Source organism: Mauremys reevesii, linkage group 7 (genome assembly GCF_016161935.1).
Source record: "Mauremys reevesii isolate NIE-2019 linkage group 7, ASM1616193v1, whole genome shotgun sequence".
Taxonomy (NCBI): Eukaryota; Metazoa; Chordata; order Testudines; family Geoemydidae; genus Mauremys; species Mauremys reevesii.
Window position 1 is genome coordinate 103,456,546 of NC_052629.1, and position 23,010 is coordinate 103,479,555.

A 23,010-nucleotide genomic window follows, 5' to 3' on the forward strand; every position below is an offset into this window, starting at 1 on the left:
GCCCTGATCCCCCTCCCACCTTCCAAACCCATTGGTCCCAGCCTGGAGCACCCTCCTGCACCCCAAACACCTCATCTCCAGCTCCACCCCAGAGCCCTCATCCCCTCCCATGCCCCAACCCCCAATTTTGTGAGCATTCATGGCCTGCCATACAATTTCCATACCCAGATGTCTCTCTCAGGCTAAAAAGTTTGCCCCTTGGCCTACACAATACATCTTACATAGCCTGATTTTTTTTTAAAGAAGGATGTTTCAGAGAAGCCAGTGAGGCTTGGACAGGAAAAGGTCTAACACTTTCTAAATTCCATAATCCTGCATATCTGCTTCCTCTCTCCAAGAGCTTCAAAGCCCCATGGCTTCTTCAAACTCTCCTCCTGACTAGAAGAGTTCCACTCATCCAATTAGGGAACACAAACAATATCACGTGACTCATCTGATGCTGAGTTAACAACATTAGCATTAACAACAACCAACCAGCAAAGGTTGAATGTTGACTATTGTGTACTGAACGCTCACAATGAACTGTCCAAGATCTAGCTATGGAGTTTAAAAAAACCAAAACATTAATTGAGAGCATTCAAATAAATAAACCAGAGGAAATCCCAATCTGCTCATGCACATTCTGTGACTATACACAAAACAAGATGTAACATTGACTGAATCATTCATTACATTATTATCCCTACTCAGGACAAACAATATTTTCTCCCATCCTTCACTTTAGAATCCAGAAGACAATCATCATCCTGGGGGCGCTAATCTAGACCCTGATCCTGCAAAGACTCATACAGGTGCTTAAAGTTAAGCGTGTGTCAGTCTTTACAGGATGGAGCCTTAGAAGCTCCGGGGATAAAGGCCATGCCTTCCTTTGTGTTTGGACAGCATCCAGCACAATGGAGCCTTTGGGTGCCACCACCATGTAAATAATTAACAAGTGACACTGTGAAAGTGAATTTAGACCTTAATTTTATAGTTTGAAGAGGAAAAAGACTCCCCCCAAATAAAAGTGGCATCCGGAAGAAGTTTGGAGAAAGATCTAAAGTTTCTCAAGATTCAGGGGTGCTTGGGTCTGGTGGCAGTGGTAGTGATGAGAATAGATTCCAGGTTTGCTAATTCCCTATTCACCCAACCATGCTCCCTGCTTCACACATGATTTTTACCTGGACAGCATTTCTTTAAAACAAGAGGATAGATAAGCTAAAACATATTGGCATAAAGTGGGGTTAGACTGTTGCCTGTGTTCGAGCAAAGAGCAGGGCACAGCATGGACTAGGAATGCAGTGCACTGGGCTGCCCTGTGCATCCGGCACCTAGAGTGTGAAATGATTCTTTACTCACTTGTAGGGACTCATCTCTTACCGCTCTGAGGAATGCTCGTATCAGAGTGGAAAATGGATACAGGCAATCCCTGACTGTGGATTTTGATGCACGGTACACAATGTGATCGTGTGTCTTGTTCCATGGGTTAATTAAATTCAGTAAGATGAGATACTGTAATACGGCATAGAGTGACAGGCGGGGTTGGTACTGAAGCAGTTCCCATATCAGAAGGGCAAAAGAATGTCCAATCCTAGAACTTAAGTTGTTCCTGAGAGTGACTCTTCATCACACTCTGAGATAAATAGAAAACCAGATGGGATTCCAGGATGGAGTCTCCGAAGTGGGGGATTCCAGAGGAACCTAGGAGGGCTGGAATATGTCCAGTAGGAAAGGAATTATTTATACAAAGGTTCTGGAGGTCTCTATGCATCTGAGGGTTCCCTCAGAACAGTCCTTGCAGGATGGCAATCTTAATATGCCTTCCATGCTTTTCCCAGGGCGCAGTCCTGCACTATGGAAACAAACAAGTTCCAAGGTGATCTGTGGGGCAGGGAGTTGTCATCTGCTTGCACAGCATCTGGCACAATGGGCCCTCGCCCGGTTAGCCTGTAGGCACTATTGCAATATAAATATTAAATAATAATAATAATAAAGCAACAGTTCTCATGTAATCAGTGACTCACAGCGAGGCATATGGTTAGAATGGAAACCTCGCGTGCTGCTGTCTTGGATGTGATTGTAGGGCATGAAACCAAAGGTCTCAGAGAACCTTCCAGGGCTCAAGAACTGCAATGAACCAGGGAAACGGCTTCACTCCCTGAGAGGTATCTAGTTTCTGGGAAAGGCAAAAAATAATTAGGAGTGAGGCCCCACTCATCTGAAATTTGGGCATGAGCAGATCTTAGCCCATAGATTTTTTCATAATATCCATTCTCGAAATCTCTTTAAGCACAACACCTGAATTCCCCAGAGCCTCAGACAAACCTGCAATAAGTGTTGTGACTGAAGCAAGCAGCGGGAATAAACTAGAGTCCTTTCAAGCACTCACAAAAATGTAGTCCCTCTACCACCTTGTTATTGTGCTCTGTCTTCTCCCCTGCACTCCCTCTAGCGTTCTAAGGTAGGTATTGCATTTACTCACCCCCTGAGCCATTCAATTAGCATCAGATACAAGAGTTAAACTCTTTAGGACTACCATACTATACATGTTGGGTGACCGGATGTCCTGATTTTATAGGGACAGTCCTGATTTTGGGGTCTTTTTCTTATATAGGCTCCTATTACCCCTCCACCCCCGTCCTGATTCTTCACACTTGCTCTCTGGTCACCCTATATACATGTAACCTAGTTTAGTACTTCAAGTCCTGTGACAGGTCCTTCTGGCTGCTCTTTGGGGGAAGAATGGCTCTGCATCAGGACTTAATAACCTAGGCTTTTCTTCATAGTGGACTGAATGCAAATCCCCAAAACACCACCTTCATACAGTGAGGATGTTCCAATCTGGGTTCAAATCAAGATCAAACTTCATGAGCTGGTCCATCTGTTGGACACACAAGTCTATTAGAGAAAGAAGCTAGTAGCCTGGAGTAACATATGAAAATCAGAAACTAGCAAGACTGTTAATCTTGGTGGATAAGCACCAGAGCTGATTGAATAATAGGTAAATAATGTGTCCAACCGTTCTGACCACCTTTTAGGTTTGTGGAATATCTGTGAGCAAGTTGTGATTGCTTGAGATTTATTTAGTTACATTATTTGTTAATTTCATGAACACTGTGGCTTGCAGTTCTTGTTGTATTGCTCAGTTGTGAATGGGCCACAAAGAACATGGTATTGTTTCTGTTCCCCAGTTAGATGGGCAGAACTCATCCTCAGATTTTGGGGATGAATGCTCGTAAATTTAAAATTTACTTGCTATGACCATTAATGCCAATGAAAAGCAATGGCGCAGATGTTTTCAGAAAGCAAATACAAAAAGGGACAAGAATGTGGCTAAAGCAGATTTGTTTAAAAATTAAACTAATATTCAGGGAATGATTTTTGCAGTATTTACGCACCTCTACTGAATAATCGTATTTGCAGACAAATGCCACCTTCCCCATACCTAAGTTATAATTGCTGCAGCTCCACACTTTATGGCAATATTGCAGTCTCGCCACTTCTTGCAATTTTAATCACGAATCTCATGATATGATGTATTTTTCTTAAAGCCTCAGCCCTTGAAGGCAAGTGATTAGGTGAGAATTTCAGATTTCATTTATTTTTTAAAGTGAGTTTCTAAACCTCATGGGTGTGGAGAAGAGCTTGACAACCAAGTACCTCCTAAAGGCTCAGAAACAAGAAGGCAGACAAAAAGAATCCTCATTATTTATTGCTACTGCATTTTAATCTCATGCTGTAGAACACTCAAGGATGTTTCACAGTGTGTTCTCCTTCCTTGATTATGCTGTAGAACACTGAGGGTTTTGCAGATAGGTAGAAAATAGAACCCATCTGTGCTGAGAATCCAACAATAACTCTCTCTCTAGGCCCTACCCTTTTTGAGACAATGTTCAGCATTTAGGCCAAAGAGCCGAGTCTGCCTTATGTACAACCATTGCGACAGACAATGCAGGCAAAAGAAAAGTGTAAATGCAAGGAAGGAATCCACTGATAGCTTCAGTGATGAGGCTTTGAACATTGACTTCACAGAGCAACTGTCAGAGGTCCTGGTAGAGAAGGCGGCAGCCACTGCACTGCCAGCTAAGTGGAATATCGACAATGGCTTCCCAGTGTCTACTGAACTCCGTGCCACTGAATCCACAATGGAGAACCTTTAAAATCAGCCTGAAGAAAATAAACAAAATTCAAATGCAATTTGGCGTGAAGCCCCTTCTGTTAGAGGAAATTTCCTCTTTCTCCCCAAGGAACATGGCTGGTAGCAGAAGGAAGGAGGACATCTTGAATGCAACCCTACTGCTCCTGAAGGAACTGGACACAAAGGGACTAGAGATCATCCCCAAACAGTTGGGAGCAGACGCCAAGCCTTACAGAAGGAAGACCTTCAGGTGGAGGGATACTGACCATTAAAGAATTCTCCAAAGCCTTAATTCATACAGACCTCCAGGACCCTTTCTGACCATTGGTGCTAAGGGCCCTATAAAGAAAATTTAAGCAAGTGCCTCTAAAGATGGATGAGGAGAACTACGATTGCAAAACAAGGACTGAGAATGGAGACCTGCAGTGTCCATATCCAGAACCCTCACAAACCCAGACAATTGGCTTGTTGATAACAAGGGAAGAATGTATACAGTAGCTATCATTGCTGGATGTGAGTGTGACTGCACAGACCAAAGGGAATCCTCCACTTGGAAGGTGGGTCTCTTGACTGCAGGGACATTAGCGTACTGCAGACAACAGGCTTGGTGACTGTCTTCTACCAAGATAAAAAAAATTTTTTGTTAAATTTAAGCTCTGTGAGCCTTAATAGGAAGAACCCCACAACTAACTTCAGTGATCATCACAAATTCTCACTTGAACTTGCAACACTGCCAACCTGAAGAGTTACACAATCATGAGTTAGGCTCCACCAAAATTACTTGACTAGCTTAAAATTCATTATTTAAAAAACCAACAATAAATGTGGGGGCTTTTTTTGTTCTGGTTTGACACCTGTGGGCTGCACGCTGGTCATGTTTTCAAACTTTGCTTCATAATCATGAAGGCTAGAAACTTCCTTTTAAAAAATGAAAGCTGAAATTCTTACCTAGTCCCTTGACTCCAAGAGCTGGGGCTTTTCAAAGAATAGCAAACATCTTGAGACAGGCAATAACACTGGGAGAGTTGGCAAGAATAATCCTGGACCAAAAGGATGAACAGGAGATACAGAGAATTCAGGTCTCAGGGTTGTAGTAGATTCCTTGCTTCTGTATCGTCCCCCCATTCATGGATGGGAGAGTGTTCAGCCACAGGATCTGTAGAATCACAGACACATTGGGCCATGTCCCTTCCCCAACCTTTCCTCTACACAGACACACAGAGTCCCAGAGAACACAGCTCTACAACACTCAGGGGGTCCAGATCCTCTCTGTGGCCTCCCCATATCCTGAGTACCTATGTAACAGAACCACCACCTCTCCCTGCTGCTGCTTATTGGACCTTCTGTGGATAGAGGCAGGATCTGCACTTTAAAATGTTACTTTCTTTGGATAGGGACCATGGCCCCAGTGAACAGGGGCGGCTCTAAGCATTTTGCCGCCCCAAGCATGGCAGGCAGGCTGCCTTCAGCGGCTCGCCTGTGGAAGGTCCGCTGGTCCCGCGGCTTCAGAGGACCGTCCTTCGTGGGACCAGCGGACCCTCCACAGGCAAGCCGCCGAAGGCATCCTGCCTGCCGCCCTCACGGCACCGGCAGAGCGCCCCCTGCGGCTTCCCGCCCCAAGCACGCACTTGCCGTGCTGGGGCCTGGAGCTGCCCCTGTCAGTGAAATCAGTAGCTAATCTCCCAGTAGCCGGGATTTTGCCCCATTGTATCTCGTAAATGCCTATATGACACACATGTCAAATTCTACAATAACAGGCATTATACACAGTAAGAACCAATTCCTTAAATATCAATGTTTTGATATGTTCACTTCCATACAAGTCAGTTTTGTGTCATAAAATCAGAACTTTGGAATACAGTCTGATGTATTTTACCTGTAATTTCCATTTGACAATGCCATTTGCAGGCAACACTAGGATACTGGACAGAAGAAAGTTTGTAGCAATTTAGAAATACTGTAGCTAATATACCAAAGAGGGAGATAAAGAGCTTTATGAAACTAAAAACAACACAGAAAATCCCTCAGTGTTCCCAAACAATCAGGAACAGACTGACTTACACTCTTGGCCATTTAAGTATGAAATAAAGATGTTGTTCATTTTGTGTGTGTGTCTAATTCCATGTTCTCAATACAAATGCATTTAACCTTGTCCCTTTAAAAGAGCTCTGGACAATCAGAATCATCTTTACAGAAGACAGCGTCTGCTTTTAAATTAGCTTTTTAAAAAGCAGCCACTCTCTCTTTTCCCTTTTCCAATTCCCATTCACACTCAGTACAGATAAACACCGACACACCGAGGCTAGGAGTCATCCTAAACTTAAATGGAAACTACATTTCAGAGGAGGGTTGCTTTTTCCTACAACACATGAGCAGCTGGCAGCCTATCTGAAGCCATTTGGCTGCAGAGATTGTGTGTGTGCGTGTCCCCGTCACCTCATGTAACCAAAAAAAGGTTAAAAACTAGGCTCTCAATATGGCTAACACAGTATTTGGGTCTGTCCAGGTCCCCCTTGGCGGGGATGCTATTATAGCTGCTGCATCTCCCTTGAGCCAGACAGCACCTTCCTCTCCCACGAACATCTGCTTCAGTCCTCTTAGAAATCTATTTAACGCAGTTATTGGCTATCCTGACTTTTACATCTCAGTGCTCTCAATTACACTGGGGCAAATCTGGAGTAACTTTAGTGAACTCAGTGGATTTATGCTGGTGAAACAGAATGGAATTTGGCCCAGGGTATTTTATTAATAATCTTATGCACTTCTGCAGAGCCTCCCATCTGAAGACCTGAAAGCACCTTACAAATCTCACTGAGCTAAACCAGTGAAGTGGGTTAGGATTTTTAGCACCATTTTATGTGGGAAAAGAGAGGCGCACACGGGTTAAGTACTTTACTGAAGGTCAGACACTGAATCAGTGACAGAGCTGGGAATAGAACCAACAGCCCTGACCAGAGCTGGAGATAACATCCATGCTGAACCATAAGCCCACCCAAAGATAAGCCTTGGGTGCAAGGCTAGAAGTGATCATGGAGCCTTAGCCAAGGCTCACAGAAGGTTGGTGAACAGAACTTGTGCTTGTTCACACTGCTGGGAACCTGGCAGGACTCTCTCTTCCTCACTCTCTACCCACAATCTTTTGGGCCTTACCATCCATGGTAAGAACAGATGATTAGCCAAACCCTGCAGTCTCCTCTGCTAACTGCTGAACCACACTGCCTCTCTTAAGAACAAGACCTTTTCAGTAGCTACTTCTGTCAGTCACACCTCAATTCCCCCAGCTTGCTGTGTTTTTTAAATTTCCCCTCTATAATCCCAGGAATAGTGCCTTGGCATGCTTTATTTCTAGATCTCCCTCCCTTAGAATGAAAAATTTAAACATATAGAGGGATACTGACTTCACTCTGCTTGTACATTTCCTGTTTCCACTGCTCAAAATGGAACAGGCTCTTATGTGCTGCTCCCCTGATCTCTAGACCCTTTAAGGTGACAGTGTCCCCGGTTTTGCAGGTGGCAGCTCTGGGAAGGACATTGACGTGAGAAAGCAGCGTTCCCCATCGTGAAGAAACTATGAAGTGTATTCAACGAGAATGGTTTTAATTACAATCGGAATTTCTGAGCTATTGTGCCGAAAAGTGACCTCATTTGTGGTCAACAAGGGCACACGCTGGACCCGGGAGGCACCACGAGTTGGAGATTAAGGGAAAAGTTTCCATCCTGGAGCCGTATTGGTGGAACAGCGATCACATACAGTATTGCTTAAAGGTGGAATATTTTGTTAATGTATTAAACAATAGAATTGCTCTGTTTGCTAAAATGAAATTTTATAACTGGTTTCCGCGCTTTGGTCCTGGGGTTCTTAGGGCCTGTGTCACAAATAAGTTCAGTCTTCAGCAAGGTAGCTACTTCCACTCAAGTGTCACTCCTCATTAAAAGCTGTGTTGTTTTCGGGAAGTGGTATGTCGAGTGACTGCAGCAAGAGACCAGCAGTCAAGTCACCCGGGGCTAGGTCCTCAGCTGGTGTGAACTGGAGTAACTCCTTAGAGTCAATGGATCCGACCCTTCAGTTCTTGGGCTGACTTTGAAAGGGAATTTTGTTCATTACAGAGGCTTGGGAACCACAACTCCTGAGTTCTATGCCCAGTTTTTCCCTGACTTACTGTGTGACCTTGCACAAGTCCTTTTATTTCTCCGTGCATCAGTTTCCCCATCGGTAAAATGGGGTATGATGATATCTCGCAGGGAATCTGTGAGGCATTAACATTTGTAACACGCTTGAGAACTGTGGATGAAAGGTGTACAGAAATGTTATTATTACAACAAAGGTTGCATAACAGTTTCCATTCTAACCCTGTTTTCAGATACTCGTAACTTTCTACCATGAGAAAGTTACACATACAACCTTAATTTTGCCCTCTTGTGTGCTTGAATTAGTATACCATCCTTTATTGAACTTAATGTTTTCCCAATAATATTCTGCAGTCTTGGAAGAACATTTGTAGTAACTGAATACTACTCTGGGTATGTCACACAAGAGAGTCCAAACGTCCTTGATACAAAAAGCAAACAGTAAGCCATGATTATACAGCACACCACACAGTTACTTCATAGCTGGAGCTGGGAGAAATTTGTTAATAAAACTTTTTTTTCAAGCAAAACAAATATTTTCATAGAAAATTTTCACTTATCCCTTTTTTGTTTTTGTTTTTTACAAAAGAAAAAATTCCCCAGAATTAATAGAAATTTTCTATTTTCATTAAAATTTTAGTTTTTGAAAACCATTTTTTAACTAAAAGTAATTTTTTGAAAATTGAAAAAAATGCTGGTTTTGATTTAGTTTTTTTCATTGAAAAACTAAAACATCCAAATATTTCTGGAAAAAATAGTGAAAAAAGTAGCATTTTTTGACTAGCTCTAATCAAAACACACATTAATTGGGAAAATTTGCTGGCATATATAGACTACCTATGTTTTCAATAAAGCTTTCTTTGTAGTTAATTGCCTTATCCCTGAGCTGTACCTAATGCAAGCTTAGATTGAAAAGAATTTATCATATAAAAGAGCTAAGTCAATACAGATATACTGGACCATATGTCAATGAAATTGGTCTAAGCATACAAGAATGAAATATATAATACAAGATGTGGTAGGTTGTAGAAAAACTGATAATATATTGTATTTGAGAAATAGAATGTGATTAAAGATAATAATGCATGTCCACTGAACAGAGCGAAGATTCCACATGCAGTCTTAACTTTTGCATCGCTTTTTGAGTGATTAACTCTGCATCCTTAACTGAAGTTCTCTTAACATAGATTTTTAAACTGAATTACATGGCTGCTCATTCATGCCGAGTAGTGAGTGGAATTTGGAGAAATCTGTGTTGAGGAAAATGGGTGCAGTTGCACCTTAAAGCGAATGATGATAAAACATAGCATTTATATATGGGTGACTGGGTGGATATTGTGATTAAGGCACTGGGCTGCAAGTCTGGAGATGTGGATTCTCTGTGTGACCCTGGCCAAGCAACAGTCTCTCTGGATCTGAGGTTCTGCATCCGTAAAACAAGGAGAATATTTCCTTACCTCACAGAAGTATTCTGAGGCTAAATTCATATATGTTTGGAATTTGCTTACAGATCCTTAGGAGAAAAGAGGCATAAAATTGCAAAGTACTGCTGTTATTATAGCACTTTACATCTTCATGGCACTGTGCAATCATTAGCCAATTCAGCGAAGATCATGGTGTTTAGATTAAACTAAACTAAACTACTGGATTCTTTTGTGGTACAGCTCACAAGGGCTAATGCTGTTGTGCAAATGACTCCCAATTACTTTAATGATGGGGTGCTCACGCTACAGAGGAAACCAAGATTTACACCAACACCACTCAACAATTGGTTGGCACATTTTCCTTTCCTTTCTCTCTCTTTGGAGTCGGTTTTCCGAGGGCTGGGTGGTGTTTTCCTTTTACTCAGCCTTGGTTGAGCCACTTGCTGCTTTTTACCCCAGAATCTCCTTTTTCATTTTTGCATTAAAAGAACAATGAATAGCACATTTGTAAAAAAAAATAAATAAAAATACACATAAATATTTGCTTTTCAAACTGCTGAAGAATTGTTTTGTGCCCAGACATAATTGGAGCACTGGTCAGTTTCATAAGTACTGTATATCTCTGACTCTGTAAGCTAGAATCAGAGCCATGCAGATAAGGCTGTCATCAGAGATAACAGCAGTCAACAACCCTCAGTGTCATTATCTCAGCAAAGGGAAAAAGCAGGCAGCTCCCCTCGATATACAAAGTGTGGCAGTTATATATGTCTCCTTTACAATGATAGATGGTGGGGGATAAAGGGAAAATCTAACAGAAAACCTTGAAAGCTAGCCTGCTTGCTCCCTCCAGTCCCAAAGTGTGAATATTTTTTATACACACAGTAAACAGGCACCCCTTCCCAACACACACACACACAGAGCAGAGTAGCTACAGCAGAAGAACTCACTGACATAAGTCCATGTGAAGTCAGTCTTTCTTTTTTTGTTGTTGTTAATGGAATTTCTTTAAATGGAATAATGAAGCAGTGATTGTCACACAAGCCTAACTGGAAGGCAAACAAATCTGCCAGATCAAGGCTTTTTAATTTGAAAAAATAAATAGAATAAATGTGAATTTATTTGCTATGGTTTGATTCCTCTCTGAAAATGCTAACCGTTAAGCCCCTTTTACCTTATAATCAAACTTCAACAGCATAACATTCTTTGGAGTGTAACTGTGCTATACAAACTGCCCAGGGATTTAACAGTCTGCATCCTTCTTTACACACACACACATACACACACACACACACTGTATAAAACAGAACACTTCACCGCCACAGACTGCTGCTTCCAAACACTGACTTTTGTGTCAGCACCAATACACCGAAACATCAACACAAATGTGACATGTTGTAATTGCCCTTTCGAACACGCAGGCGAGTTGCAAAGCTCCAATCTAGTTGATTCCAATTAAATGCCTTAATCAAAGCACAAGGAATGCAGGAGACAAAATATATAAAATGAAATAAAATAAAAAACGCACACAAAATAGAACAAGTTGAAATCATAAATAAAATGTTCTGGGTCTGTTTTCTTTATATGCATTTCTGAAGTGACAAGAAACACACAGTAGGGCATTTAATTAAATCAAAGGGTAAGGAGGGGGGGAGCTGGAAATGGCCACGCTGCCTGCTATTATGTTACAGTTCACTAAAATGAAAACTTATTTTTAAACCTCTGGCATTAATTTGAGATTATTCAGATACTTAATTAAAAGTGCAGCATGTGTTAAATATTATTTCAACAAAGATTATCATCAAACCCTATGTAATAAGATCCTTCAATGCTTAGAGCGATATTTTATGCAAATTTTGGTGCCACCAAATGAAGGGCTCTTCATTTTGCTGCAGCAAAATGTTCCAGCCAGGAGAAAAGTTTCTAGAACAACAGGGGAAACTATGGATAATGCAATGCAAGGAATATCATCTCAGTGATAACCAAGCTTCTGTGATCAGCTACTTTACTGATAACACTTTAAAATAAATGACTAGGGGGCAAACTGTGCAGGCTAAGACTCCCACTACATTTAAATGGGCTAAATTCTACAATCCATGGGCTGTCTGACAAGACTGACTTTGCGCTGATGGGAATTCTGCTGGAGTAAGGACTGCAGGATAGGGCCCTGTGGGTGTTAGGAATGGGCGAAATATTCAGTTCATATAGAAATAAGGCAGGAAGCCTTTTAGAGCAAAAAATACATTTTCCTTCCCGGGCTGATATTGGCCCTTACTCATGGGAGTAGCCCCAATGAAGTTGAAGGAATTGTTCACGTTAGTAAGAGGTGTGGTGCTAAGCTTTTAAAGGGCTATGTAGATGTACAGTGCTCTACGTAGGAATTTTAACAAAAAGGATTAATTACTTGCTATTCTGAGCAATCCATTTTGCCTGAATACTAAGCCACCCAAAAAATCCAAAATGAACATCTACTACTTACAAGGGCCCTCATCTCACATGATGGCCTCATCAGTCCTGTCTTAACAAACTTCAGTTATTGACCAGGGCCAGTTTTGCATTTTTTGTTAACTGATTAATTGTATTCCAGGGAAAATTTCCTTGTTTAAAGTGAAATGTACGTGTGCTGGAGAACTTCATGTAGTTTTTTTAATACAAAACATGAGTACTTCACAGTGTGATCTGGGTAGTAATCTGACCCAAATCATATTTGCTGTTCAACAAATATTCAGTAAACTATTTGTCTGAATACCAAGAAGTATTTCTACATAGAAGAAGCCACAGTTAAACTGCAGGAAAAGCGGTTACTGTCCATTTGGGGGATTAGTTTAGCCAAGTATAGTTCTCAAAGACTCATTGAAATAATCAGGATAAAAATCTTCAAGACCACTAATGACCTAAAATATATTTTTCTGATGCATTAAAGAATTTTTACATTTCTAACACACACACACACACACACTGACTACCCCGTTGCTGGTTCTTTGATCTGAATTTGATGCTGTAGCACACTTCGGGAGCTCTACTGAAATGACAAGACATATATTTTACTGAAAGCACAAGCCATGAAAATACAGTGATGGAGAATCCCCAGGCGAGATTACAGTGATTGGTACTTGGTCTGAGATTGTTGTAACATGAAAAATGTACTGGTTGCTTCAACAATAAATACATGGGAGAACAAATAATACAACAAATAAATACATGAATAATTAAAAAAGAAGAAAAATCAAAGAAGAAAAATGCCAGCCAGTGTTTCAGGCTCTGAGACAAGAAGTGGAAGATGGTGGCTCTTGGCGCAACAGACAAAGGAAAGGATTATTACATTGACCATCATCAAAATGTACTGTAAAAAAAAAGTGTATTAAAGTCTATTAAACACATACAAAATCATGTAACTGGCTAGTTGCCTGCCACATTATCATGCACACACAATGCTATTTTACCCAACTTTGTTTGTAGGGCATCTATTCAGACTGTGAACTCTCCACGGCAAGGATCTTGTCTCCATGCTTGTCTCTGAAGTTCCTAGTAGACTGCTTGTCCTATACAAATAAGAAATGACAATACTAATAGTTCAACATGTAACACAGGAAGTGTATTTTTAAAGGATCTACTTCACTGGCAATGAAATAGAATGTTCAAGAGTTGGCAAGATTTTTCCTTTAATAAAATAACTGCAATGGACTATAACTAAAAGACTAGGGAGCACCAGCAAGAATGACCATATTAGCTATAAGTTCTCTATCTAGTCTATATTCATAGCTAAGACTATACACACAGATATAATACATACACACGTGTACACAGATAGATACAAGAACATATGCTAATACATATTTTATGCAAAATAAGCAAAGGCATTGTTCTTGGGAGGATCTTTTAGCTGCATGCTTTACAACTGCATTTCTAGTTTGTTAGTATTTTTGGCAAACGTTAAATAGCAATTCACTTTCTGGGAGAAATATTCCCCCAACACCATGCATCTTCATTTGAACCAGAGTACAACAGTTAGTGGTATCTTACTATAAAGAAATCAGACTAGTAGGATTTTAACCCCGAGAACATATGATAAATACAATGATTTTAATAGTAAAATATTTGATCATTTCCTTGTCGCTCTAGTGTACGGCACAACGTAGTAAAGGGAGTTATATTTGCAGCTCCACTGATTGATGCAATCCAAATGCTATCATGAAAAGAAACAGGATACTACTGCCCTCTGTTGGCATCTGAAAAGCAAGTTCCCTAGGAGAAGTTTAGGAAGAACCAGGGTCCGATCTACTCAATCTCTACAATTTGATAATTAATGACTTCTGGGACCTGTCAGATTTCCTGAAGGAATCATTGATTCTTTTTATTATGTCATTTTCATCCCGATGACAACACAGTCCAAAGGAGAATGAAAATATACAGCGTGATGAAGCCCTTAAACAAATATGAAGCCCCTGTGTTTTGCCCACCAGTCTAAACAATTTGATAGTGGCGATAATAACTCTGTTCACAACACAGCTTTCCCAGAGCAGCTCTTGTAAACTTTCACTGTCATAACTGCTAAACAAAACTTGGACTTTATCAAGGACCCTTTGTGCTTTATCTCTCTACTTTATTTATGTGCTACGAAATGACCCAGATAAGTGATAGAGGCTACCCAGGAAAAGGGAGAGTAAGATTTATGCAAAAGTAGCTGTACAGATATTTAAAAAGATGCAGGGTTCGTTGCAATTAAAGAGATGGAAATGAAGGGCTGTAGGATGGGAGGAAGTGCTCAAAATTAAAACTGCAAAAGAAGTGCTGCAGAGTCTCAATAGAAGTAACCTCGTTGCAATCGTTTTCTTACATCTTGGACAAAAAGAGGGCACCCTGCTATTCTCGTATAAGGCTAATTCTCTTCTCTCATATAAGGTTAATATAGAAGGTTTTTCCGTCCTCATATAAAGCTAATATGTAATTATATCTTGGCATTCAGCATCAGGATGAACAGTCATCTTCAAGTAGCACAAATGTTCTTGGGGCCTGATTCTGTCTTTACCCTGATTATGAAACACTAGATGAATGCCAGAAAATTAAACCTATGTGAGTTTAGAATCAGATTTCCGAATGTAGTCATTTAAAAAAGTAAATTGCTATTCCTTCTAATAATGTATATACGATGTAGGGTTCAAAGCTGCTCCCACTGAGATCTCTGGCAAAACTCCAACAAATACATATATACAGGTGGGTGCATAATGAGAAAGACAAGTAAGAGTGTGTGTGTGTGTGTGTGTGTGTGTGTGTGTGTGTGTGTGTGTGTGTGTGTGTGTGTGTGTGTGTGTGTGTGTGAGAGAGAGAGAGAGAGAGAGAGAGATTGGTATTTCAGACAGACATACGGACTCCCTACACATATGTACATACAGTTGTGCAGGTACTCATGCACACACACAAACATTTCATATATTGCAGATATTTAAATCATCTGATTAATATGGGTGGGAATGTAAACTTTAAGGGAAAAATTAGAGTTCGTAATATGAAACAACCAAGGGAAGACTGACCCTTTTAAAAAAAAATGTTCAGATGACAATTACTGCATGCCAGTGCATCCTCTCAGGTGACAGTTTAACAGAGCAAAATAAACATAAACAATTTTTTTTGATAATGATAAAAACGCACGTTGCTATTTCAATGACATAGGATATACAATTGCAACAGTTTCCAAATGGATTCAGACTTTCAGATCAAAGCCAAGGTTTGTCCATGCTGAACACACATCTTCAGCCTAATATTACATTTAATAAAAACAGTCAAAGTTAATTCCTTTCTGAGGGTCTCTCAGTTTCCCCCATCTTATCTGGGTCCATTTATTGGCTCAAACAGGCTTCAGAGTAAGAATGGCATTCATTTCTGAATGTGATACAATGCAGAAAACAGTGTTTGTTTTTAAAAATAAGTAGTTATAATAGCTTACTGTGTGAGAAAAGCCTAGCAAAATCATATGCACAAAGTAATAACTCTTAGTATTGTATTTTGCACATTTTATCTTTGTTGCTATACCCCATTGCCTTTGGAAACAAATTAAATTAGATACATATTATTTAGCAGCGCAAAACTCACTCTTAAATAGCATAGTAAAACATACTTTAGGTTTGGCTGTGCTAGTAAAGATCTCTGTCTGAAGAAGAGCAGTACTCAGTGGAAAAACATAAAATGTTGGAAGTTAATGGGTTCTGCTTATTGAGTTTTATCTTTATAAATTAATACAATTCCAGCATATATATAAGATCTTACATTTGTTTTCCTGTATTTTACCTGCATGGAGCAGTGGTATCCAGGTCATACTTCAAATGCTAGAACTGATTACATATCTTAGGGAAAAATTACCTCTGGTACAACCTCCATTTCCTAGCAGTTGACATGATTCCCCGTATACATATGATCATGGGTACTGGGTATGCATAAAATACATGTTTGCTGGTATTTTTAAATTGTCTGTGTACACAGGAAGCTTTCTGTTAACTGATGACTTTATTAGTCTTGACTGGTTTTAAAGGGATAACGGCAACATGTTTGAAGTGGGTTTGTTGTTTCTTCTGTAATACGAAGTGAAGGAAGAAAAAACTAGTGTTCTTATTATTTATTGACTGGCTAGACAGTTCAGTCTCAGATATCTGAACCTCAAACATCCGAAGCTGACTGCTCTCCGAAACGTTATGTCCCACAATATCTGTTAATTACATAGAAAACTCCCTCCATTATCTGAAAATTTGATTATCCAAAATTCTTCAATGCTCCCCCACTACATTTAGATAATTGAGGCTGTACGGTGCATAACTGCAGACAGTTAGAACAGCAACAATTATCTTTCAGCTGATATAACTATCAATAGCGTGTGTACAGCATAGACTACAAAGGTTCTATTGTGTGTATGTAGCGAGATTGAGATGAGATAGAGATAGTTCTGGGAAGCAGGCTTCTTAGTAGTAAGACTACAGAATTGGTGTCAAGAGACCAGAGCTCTAACTACCACCTATGCTACTGACTCTCTCTCTGTTACCGTGGGCAAGCCATTTACTTTCTCTGCACATTAGTATCCCAACCAATAATAAGGGAATAATGATAATTATCCATCTTTGTAAAGTGCTTTGACACCCTGAGATATAAAGCATTATACAGAAAAGTGCTGGGCACTATTGTCATTTTAATCATGTTTTTAAAACTTAGTTGAAATAAGGGATTGAAAATATAACTCAAAACATTTAAAGAGCCAGACCTTCGCCTGGTATAAATTAGCACTGACTTCAATGGAGCTATGCTGATTTACACCAGCTAAGAGTCTAGCCCTTTAAACATAAGTTGCCACATATAAGACAATCAGAACTAAAAAATTGTTTATACATTAAGTACAAATTATTCAACACAGATTTAAATTTATTAGGGCAGTCAATCCCAGTCAACTCATGTGATTAACTCAAAAAATTAATCACGATCAGAAAAATTAATTGCAATTAATCGCAGTTTTAGTCGCACTGTTAAACAATAGAATGCCAATTTAAATTTATTAAATATTTTTGGATTTTTTCTATATTTTTAAATATATTGATTTCACTTACAACACAGTATGCAAAGTTGACAGGGCTCACTTTATTATTATTATTTTTGGTTACAAATATTTGCACTGTAAAAATAACAAAAGAAATAGTATTTTTCAGTTCACCTCATACAAGTACTGTAGTGCAATCTCTTTATTGTGAAAGTACAACTTACAAATGTAGAATTTGTTTTTGTTACATAACTGAACTCAAAATAAAACAATGTAAAACGTTAGAGCCTACAAGTCCACTCAGTCCTACTTCTTGTTCAGTCACGCTAAGTGAAACAAGTTTGTTTACATTTACAGGAGTTAATGCTGCCCGCTTATTTACAATGTCACCAGAAAGTGAGAACAGGCATTCACATGGCATTTTTGTAGCTGGCATTGCAAGGTATTTATGTGCCCGATATGCTAAAGATTCGTATACTATTTCATAGTTTGGCCACCATCCCAGAGGACATGCTTCCATGCTGATGATGCACATTAAAAAAAAAAAGTGTTAATTAAATTAGTGACTAAACTCCTGGGGGGAGAACTGTATGTCTCCTGCTCTGTTTTACCTGCATTCTGCCATATATTTCATATCACAGTAGTCTCAGATGATGACCCAGCACATGTTGCTCGTTTTAAGAACACTTTCACTGCAGATTTGACAAAATGCAAAAAAAGGTACCAATGTAATGTTTCTAAAGCTAGCTACAGCACTCGAACCAATGTTTAAAAATCTGAGGTGCCTTCCAAAATCCGAGAAGGTCAAGGTGTGGAGCAGGCTTTCAAAAGTCTTAAAAGTCCAACACTCTGATACAGAAACTACAGAACTTGAACCACCAGAAAAGAAAATCAACCTTCTGCTGGTGGCATCTGACTGACTGAGGTGATGAAAATGAACATGTGTCAGTCCACACTGATTTGGATCCTTATCAAGCCGAACCCGTCATCAGCATGGATGCATATCCTCTGGAATGTTGGTTGAAGCATGAAGGGACATATGAATCTTTAGCGCATCTGGCACAAATATTTTTCTTCGCTGGCTACAACAGCGCCATGCGAACACCTGTTCTCACTTTCAGGTGACGTAAACAAGAAGAGGGGAGCATTATCGCCTGCCAGTGTAAACAAACTTGTTTGTCTGAGCAATTGGCTGAACAAGAAGGAGAACTGAGTGGACTTTTAGGCTCTAAAGTTTTAAAGTTTGTTTTTGAATGCAGTTATTTCTTTTGTATATAATTCTACGTCTGTAAGTTCAACTTTCATGATAAAGAGATTGCACTAAAGTACTTGTATTAGGTGAATTGAAAATATTTCTTTTTTTTACAGTGCAAATATTTGCAATAAAAATAAATATAAAGTGAATACTGTACACTTTGTATTCTGTGTTGTAACTCAAATCAATATATTTGGAAATGTAGAAAACATCCAAAAATACTTAAATAAATGGTATTTTGTTACTATTTAACAGTGCAATTAATCGCACGATTAATCATGATTAATTTTTAATTGTGTGATTAATCAATCACTTGACAGCCCTAATATTTATCATTGCATAATTTTTATGCCTCATTACAAATTGGTATCAACTGTTGGCATTTAAACAAGGTTAATACAGATTTCAGTAAAATAATCTAATCTGTCTAAGTATTTAGATGGTGCTCAGAGATCCTAAAATACTTTACTCTCTCTATATAAACAACCTAATTAAAATGCAGCCACCTCTTGGGTAAAGCCTGTTGGTGGACAACATGCTGTATACCATTGCCAGGAAGGACAATTGTATTGTCCAAGGACACTTGGGTCAAACAACAATTCTTAGGAGAAATGCTATGGGATCTGTAATGTCATAGAATCATAGAAATGTAGGGCTGGAAGGTATCTCAAGAGGTCATCTAGTCCAGGGGTTCTCACAATGAATTTTTTGGTGGCCACAAAGTGTGGCAACCAACTCTTGCTTATGGCCACTCTGACAAACCAATCTCTCTGTCCCTCCTTCCCACAGCCCTTCAATGAGAGCCCACCCTGGGGAAGGGGGTTCAGGAACTCATCAGCAGCCTGTAGAGTTCCAGACTGCCCATGCCCAGATGGGCAGGAGTAGGGGAGCTGCCCAGGGGAGCACTCTGGGGACCAAACGCCACAGCTGCCTCTACTGACAAGAGCTGCCTCTGGCATCACACACACTGGCCCCGCGTGTCTCCAGAGGCGCTGCCTGGAGCCCCCGAGAAGGCTGCAGGTCACTGATCCCTGCTGGTGGCACCAGCACAAACACCAAGGGAATGCATCTCGCTGCCCTTGGTAACAACTATTTAGGACCAACAGCTTGGTACAGCAGGGATGGGGCCACTGGTTTGCGCGACATCTCCGCCCATGCTTTGGAGGCTGCCATGGCCACAAAAAAATCCATTGGTGGCTGCATTTGAGAAACACTGAGTCCACCCCCTGTACTGAGGCAGGATTAAGTATAGGTCCCACAGAGGAGACAGGACCTTAATCATTGTGGTCTCACTGGAACAAATGTACAAATACCATAGAAAATAAATGCTGTATCGTTATTCTAAACTCATTGACCACAGGTGTGTGATGCTTTGGGGTTCAACCCAGACCAGCAAGGGGTTGCGTCACCATCTGTCCTGCAATTCTCGGTGACTTCAATGCTATGCTGCTGTGGCTCACAGCCCTGACACCAGCGGCCAGCCTACAAGCGCCGAGTTCACACCCTGGCTTACACCACCCAGTTACTTTTGGCAGTGACCCCAACACCCTCCCAGTTCTGAATTTCCCCCACTGGCTCTCCTGATGGCTTTGCTTACCTTGCACACAGATTTGCTTTTCTTTGTCTTTGATCACACCTTGTCTAATTTACATTCCCTTGTCTGGAACAGGCAAGGCTTAGGCACTGCTTGCTAAATATGTTTTAAGAACATATGTGCAGCACGTATCTATAAAGTCTTGTTGGTTTACCATCCATATTAATGATCAGCGAGTTATTAGTTTTCCAGAGATACATTACATGCCATATCTTAATATCAGTGAGTTGCGATGCACTGAGTATGTCAGGCCTGACAAGAGTTGCTGACACAGAGTAGTGAGCCACCAGTGGGACTCTGTGTCACAAGGTGAACAAATGCCCAGCCTTGGATGTATAATATAGCCTTGCATAGTGCAGACATACCTGTAATCACCATAAACCAAACTTCTTAAAAGCAGACAGAATGTGACCCTTTTGGATAGAGAGATGACACCTGAATACTCTGCTATCTTTTTGCTTTGTCTCACAAGCATCTGATATTCCACTTGAAGACTTTTCCACATGGTGGTTTCTGTATATCAGCCATCTCTCTTGGAGTGCTAAGGTGAGGGAAAAATTCTGCGCTCACTTAAAGTCTTTTATTTCTCTTGTAACATGGACATATCGGAGAGCAGATTAACTGGGGGAGCGGGAAGGGAGGGAAAAGGGGGAAGAAAACCTCTTGTGATATCCAAGGGGGACCTTGCCTTGTAAACTAGTCTCCTGCATGAAACTGAAACAAGAATGTGACTGGTTGATCCAGAGGGGCAACCAAAAGCAAGGAAGAGCTTAACAGACCTGAGATTTTCATTTCAGTGCAGCAGCAGGTATTATGCTAAGGTCCTATCTACACTACAGAAATAACTGCACAGATGAGGAAAACTAGTGTGTTAAAAGATACTTTGGCCACAACTATAAAACATTTTTATGCTATATATTTAATGTGTATCAAGTTTTGTCAGCTACAGACTCGTGTTTCATAAAAGGGATCTCTCAGTTACAGCATTCTCTCGCTCTAAGGTTTCTGTACTTCCACCTAGGGAGCATACATTAAACCCCACTGAATCTGCCCCATTGTTACACCTAATGTCATAGTAACCCAGTATTTGAAGATGTGAATCATCTTTACTGTATACTATAAGTGCCAATTATAATACTACTAGGCTCTTTTATCTGAGCACTTTAGGAAGGTGGGTAACCAGAATCATCCTCTTTTTACAGATGAGGCACAGAGAGACCATGTGACTTACCCAAAGTCATAAAGTCGGTCAGTCAAGAACAGAACTCAAGTCTCTGGATTCCAGCCTCTTGCTCAATCCACATTTGATACTGAAATGTATCATTTATCATAGCAGATCAGACAATCAGTCCATGGCGCCCAGTCTCCTGTCTCTAAATAGAGTTCAGTGAATAGTGTGTAACAGATCATTTATTAGATGAATTTAGCCTCATTTTCTGCATGCAGAACATCCATGAACAGACTATTATTTCCTTCATTTTTTATTATTAAAAAATTATTCAGTGGGCTTCTTTAGGTTTGTTTTTGTTTGGGTTTTTTGGTAATTTTTTAAAGCTGCTTCAGTTGATCAGTTCTCGGTGAGTACTTCAAATTTGCTATTTGAGCAGTGACTGGTCAGATCCGTTGCATGGTGTCATTTCTGTCCCCTGACTGGAGGAGCACACAGGGATGTCAGGGCCCAAACCCTCTGACATGCAAATTTCACATTGGGCTTCCATGTGATTTTGATATTTGAATTCTGGGATTTGATTTACTTCATGCTAGTATAACTGAATGGCAAGAACATTCACGGGGCTTGTACGCAAGAAGAATGTGAACATGGTCTCAGCTAATTCTCTTTTAAAATTCCAGTGAATGAATATAGACCTTTTTTCCCCCCTTTCATTATTCCCCCAGCTCTATATCCAGAGTATCTGGTATCCAATGTTTCTGACAACATGGTGGCAGAGGCAATTGCAGCGGGAGAACAGAAATTTCTTCCTGACCCCTGCAGATGATCAGTTTATACCTTCAAAACATAAGATCTAAATCAATCCTTCTAGCTGCCCATCTCTAGAACATCTCTAGAACACTATAGTACTGGATACTAATTTGACTGATTTGAACTTGGTAGCTTGAAATTGTATTTGATTTCACCAAAGGTTTTTTTCCTTCATGTGTGTTCTCCAAAGCCCATTAATTTTCATGTGCAATGGAAACACAGGCTGGGATTTGAGGGCTATTTCTTCTACTTAACATGCAATCTTAAAAAAAAAAAAGTATACATTTAGCTCTGAAACCTGAAGTGTTCTTTGAGGGAAAACGAATACGTTTTAGCCTTAAAGGGATCACAGACTGCAATTATATAAGTCTTGTTAACTGATGTTAAAGATAGGCTGGAAAGAATGTATGCTGAGGCCCTGTAATAAAATGAGCTCCTTTACTCCTTTCAAATGTTTGCAAGCCTTGGAGGTTATCCAAAGGTCGAATACAGGAAAAGTCTTGGTGAACAGAAAACATAATCATGAGCTTTTTTAATATGAGCCCTTTCTGTAATAAAATAAAATTATTGTAAGGGCGGGGAGGGCTAGCTCTGTCTCCTTAGATCTAGGGCCAGGGGGGCTGAGCTTTAATCAAATGCTGCTGTTCTATCCCCCTCCCCGAGCTGAGCCTGTTGCTTAAAGTAGAGCGAACCCAGTTTAGGTGCGTCAGGGTGTGGTGCAAAAGTACCGGGAAAGGAATGAGATAGGTCGCAGCAGTATTCTATAAAGGTGCAAAGACAAGAGTTTGGAATTGCACGCCCTTGGGTTCACTGCAGAATGGGGCAGGCACTCCAAAAAAGAAAGAAATCTACGGTTCTTCATCATTGGCTAACTCAGCTGAAGAAAGACAGAACAATACCACCCTTTGTTTATATTAAGCTTTTTGTTCTGAAGGATCCAAAATCACGGTATAGAGCAGATAAAGGAGAATAAGTCACCTGCCACTGAAATGCAGCTG

The 23,010-nt window shown here is 40.2% G+C and overlaps 1 protein-coding gene across 1 annotated transcript in view; it reads right to left on the minus strand.

Moving 5' to 3' along the window:
* Positions 1 to 12,698: 12,698 nt before the first annotated feature.
* The window catches only part of LOC120409120 (antifreeze protein Maxi-like), a 52,179-nt gene continuing 41,867 nt past the window's right edge, over positions 12,699 to 23,010 (minus strand). The window contains exon 5 of the transcript XR_005601134.1: positions 12,699 to 13,208. The gene's annotated coding sequence lies outside the window, so the exon portion shown is untranslated. The remainder of the gene's footprint in view (positions 13,209 to 23,010) is intronic.